This window comes from Odontesthes bonariensis, chromosome 22 (genome assembly GCF_027942865.1).
Source record: "Odontesthes bonariensis isolate fOdoBon6 chromosome 22, fOdoBon6.hap1, whole genome shotgun sequence".
NCBI lineage: Eukaryota > Metazoa > Chordata > Actinopteri > Atheriniformes > Atherinopsidae > Odontesthes > Odontesthes bonariensis.
This window is the reverse complement of record NC_134527.1, coordinates 30,959,016-30,963,925: the sequence shown is the minus strand read 5'-3', so window position 1 is coordinate 30,963,925 and position 4,910 is coordinate 30,959,016.

The window sequence follows — 4,910 nt, the reverse complement described above, 5'->3', positions numbered from 1 at the left end:
TACAAAGCCAGTCAGGCAGGAGGATAGAGAGACGTGGTTGAAATCCCCTGTGATTGCAATGAATGCCTCAGGATGCTGGGTCTGTATCCTAGCAACGGCGTCATGGATGACGTCACACGCCATTGCAGGTGCCGCCCTCGGTGGAATGTAAACAACTATGACGACTAGGGCTGAACGATCTATCGTTTTCGACCGAAAATCGCGATCTCAGACAACACGATTTTGCGATCGTCAAAGCTGCGGTTTTTTTTGGTGCATAATTTTATTTTATTTTTTTTATTTTTATTTATTTATTTTTTTTTTTTGAAAACATGCAGTCGGCAGGTTTTCAAAATTGCGAGTCTAAAGTCGGAAAATTCGAACTGATACAACTTTCAGGTCCCTCCCCCAACCTCTAACAAGCTCCGAATCGCCCCCCAAACCCCTCCCCCTCTGTGGACGAGGTTGTGCACGTGAGTTCACACCAGTGTGAGCGCACACAAGCTGGGGCAGACTCACGCTCAGCAGCGTGTGCACAAGCTGTGATTGACAGGTAGGATTCCTCCACCCTAACTTGATTGGTTAAAAACAGCCGGGAGCGCTCGATTTTTGCAAGCATGATTCAGGCTTCAGAGGGAGCTACAGATTTCGTTATTTTTCCTAAACAGACTATTTAATATTCTACTTCCAGAATCCCATGACAGTTCAAGCTAATATGACTAAAAAAAAGTTGCCGACCGCAGCTATTTTTTGGGGCTTTTTATGCCTTTAATGTTAGGACAGTTTGAGAGAGACAGGAAGCAGGGGGCAGAAAGAGGGGAAAGACACGCAGCACAGGGCCGCCCGGTGCGGGAGTCGAACCGGGGCCAGCCGCATTGAATTAATTTACACTGAAACTTGATTTAAAGAAAATAAATCGTGGTTGAAATCGAAATCGCAATCTCTGCCAGAAAAATCGCAATTTCAATTTTTTCTTAAAATCGTTCAGCCCTAATGACGACTGTGTATGGGAACTCTCTGGGCGCATAGAATGCACGGAAACCAACTGACAGCAGTTCGATGTCTGGACAACAAACCCTCTCCTTAACGGTCACATTGCGGGGGTTTACCCATCTCTGATTAAAGAACAGTATAATACCCCCGCCTTTGCGCTTACCGCCACTCGTACTTAGGTTTCGATCTGCTCATAGGGCTGTGAAGCCGGGTATGTCCACAGATGAGTTTGGTGTGTTGTTGTTCAGCCAGGACTCAGACAGACAGATCAAACTGCTCTCCTTATACAGCCGTTGGTTCCGCACAAGCGCCTCTAACTCATCACACTTGTTTCGTCGTGAGTTAGCGTTTCCCATAATCACCGAGGACAGAAAAGGTTTGTACCTCCACCTCCTGTTGTGCCTCTTTGCCTTTAGTTTCGCTCCAGCTCTGCATCCACGGTACAGCTTTTTAAGCTCGGTCGGAATTGGATGTTTGATTCCGCTTCCAATCCTTGACAGTGCCAACAGTTCTTCTCTTGTGTACACTGCTTTAGTAGTAGTGCATATTGTCAAAAAATTCAAATAAAACAAAAAAGCAGATCAATAAAAATAACAAAATGTTTAGATAGAAACTAAAAATTAAAAATGACCTATAATCATATAAACGACGAGAAAAATTGAGAGCTACACAGACTTGCTGCCGATAAGGCCGGCGCATAGCAACCGGACAGTAGTTCAATGTAGAGACTCTGTTGGCTCTTGGAATCCTGGCCCGGTCGTTCCTGTCCTTAGATAACCTCTTCCTCTTGAGACAAGTCCACCCCATCCACAAATGTCCAGAGGGGTCTCCATATGTTTTTGAATAACTCACTTTTCCCTTTTAGGAGATATGTTATGCGTTCCAGGGGTAAGGTTTCCAGCATTTGTATGATCCATTGTTTGATACCTGGCGCTGTTGTTTTCTTCCAGAAGAGTACAATCAGTCTTTTAGATGCAGTAGACACATGTCAATTAGTAACTGTTCACACTTGGTAAACAAAGTGTTTTTGGGATACACACATAGTATAAAAAACCCTGGATCCAGAGGAATGTCCTTCGAGACAAGATGTTCTATAGTTTGCTTAATTGTTTTCCAAAATGTTTTAATTTTCCTGCATTCCCAGACACAGTGAAATAAAGTCCCCTTTTCTTCTGAACATTTTGTGCATGTGTCTGGAATATTAGGATTATAACTATTTAAAGTGACTGGTGTAATATAGATTCGCATTAACCATTTGTACTGTAGTTACCTTCAGCATGAGTTAATCGTTTGTTTGTGAGCCTTTGAACAGACTGACTGCCATTGCCCTCGTGACAGATTTACCCCTAGGTCTTTTTTCCAAGCTTCTACTTTGAGTGTTGAGTCTTCTGGGGAGTTTAAAAGTATGAAATTATAAAATTCTGAAATTGCACCTTTGCTTGAGCTATCTTTGCAGACCATTTCTTCTAGATGGGATTTTGGTGGCCTAGTCAAATCTTTATTTTTTGACTTAATGTGGCTTCTAAGCTGAAGATATTTAAAGAAATATTTTCTATGTATATTAAATTTCTGACTAAGTACTTCAAAAGACATCATGTAAGTTAAACCCGCTTGGTATAAATCTTGAATTTTCCCTATTCCATTAGTGGCCCATTGTCTAAATATAAAATCTGCTCTTCCGGGGGTAAAATCTTGGTTTCCCCAAATTGGAGTGAATTGTGACAGTGTAGTTGGCTCCTTTGTGAATTTCTTTATGTTATACCATATTTTGATCATGTTTTTAATAATAGGGTTAACAGTTTTTTCCAGCAAGCTGGGAACTGAGTCAGAGAAAATATATAAAGGTAAAGGTGGACTTACTGAATCAGATTCCATTTCTACCCATTGGGGGGCGTCCTTAAAGGAATGGTTCGGCGTAAAATGATAATTTGAGCATCACATGGTCATGCCACATAATTTATATGGGTGATGAGCCTTTCTCCGAAAGACCGCGGCATTCCGAAGTTGGCTATTTTGAAGTGTTTTGTTAGAAACGCAGCCAATGCAACTGTACGGGGCCAATTTGGAAAATATAAGAAATCGGTTGTTTTTCTGCGATAAACAAGCTCAAAAGCGCTACATACTTCAGCTGTGTCATAACAAAGGCCTCGTCAAGCAAACCGAGGCACAGAGAAGTTCATCGGACCTGGGAACTAGGTGTGCATTTTCTCGTATTTGAGGCGTGGTTTACGAATGCCTAGAGCCGTTTATTGGGCGCTACGAATGTCTATCAAATGGCGTCTGGTTCTTCCCATGCTGCTTTGCGCGCGATTCATAGCCAATTGTATCACTTATACCAGATGACGTATGTAGAGCGACAGAAATTCGACAAGGAAGAAATCTTTCAACGCCAAACGTTGCTCTTTTTTAAAAGTAAACTTGCGTTCTAAGCTATTAACACTCTACAAGCTTCGGTGTCGCGCATAGACATCGTCATCGTCTTGCTGCCCCCCCCCCCGTTCTGTGATTGGTTCCCTAACTCAGGCAAAAATAAGGGCGGTGGTTTCCAGGCTGCCTTTGCAGTGTGAATGAAATCGCGCGCAAAGCAGCATGGGAATTCCCAGGCTAGTGATACCCTGAGATATGACCATATTCCTTAATTAGATTAAGCAGTGGCTGAATAAATTTTTTTAGATTTGAGATAAACAGGATTATATCATCTGCATACAATGAAACTTTGTGTTCTACTTGATTAATTGTAATGCCTGCTATGGATTGGTGGGATCTTAAAGCTATAGCAAGAGGCTCCAGTGCTAAAGTAAAAAGCAAAGGAGACAAGGGACAACCTTGACGACATCCTCGTCAAATAACAATTGGTTTAGACACATTATTATTTGTTAATATTTCTGCAGTGGGATTTAGGTAAAGTAGGCGTATCCAGTTTTTAAAATTATTTCCATAACCAAAACGATTTAAAGTGTTGAATAGATAGGGCCAGTTGACTCGGTCAAATGCCTTCTCAGCATCTAGAGAAAGAAGTGCAGTTCCCGATTTAGCACTTAGACCATGAATAATGTTTAGAAGCCTCCTCACATTATGTAAACCTTGGCGTCCCAAAACAAAGCCAGTCTGATCACTGTGTATCACTGAGGGAAGTGAATCTTGTAAACGTATTGCTAGTAATTTACTGAGTATTTTTAGGTCAGCGTTGAGCAAGCTTATTGGCCTTATGTTTTTGCATTTATTGCTGGGCTTCCCTGACTTAGGAAGCACAAAGATTAAAGCACTTGTCATAGACTTGGGTCTATGACAAGCATTCCGAAATGCTTCTTGAAACATTTCTAAAATAGGTCTTATTATCTTTTTTTTATTATTTTTTATAAAAGTCTATAGGGAACCCATCAGGCCCAGCTTTCTTCCCTGCCTTCATACAGTCAATAACCTTACCTAATTCCTCTTCTGTAATGTTAGCTTCCAATTGGCTCATCTTTAATGTAATCATTCAAACTGTTAATGAAGTGATCTTGTAAAGCTTTGTTATTCCACCCAGAGTCTGTGGCTAAGGTATGGAATTCAACAGAAAATTACACTACACGCAACACTCCTTGACATACCAAAAGTAACCTCCTAGCTTTGCCATGTACAGGATTATCAAAAACCTTCTTAAGTTCATCAGTGAACTCCTGAAAAGAGAATGAACCAAGTGATCTCTTATCCAGAACTGCCTTGACCCAGGTGAGCGCTCTGCCAGACAACAAACTAATCAGATATGATATCTTTAACCAATCAGAAACAACGGTATGTGTTTTTTGTTAAAAAAACAAAGTACACTCGAGTAAGAAGACTTAAGACTTGGCCAAAGTGTACCACAGTGGTTAATACAATGATCTGGCAATGAGTAGATGCAGGACTAGGGAACATAAGCAGGACGGTTTGATGACTGAATGGAAAATTGCTGC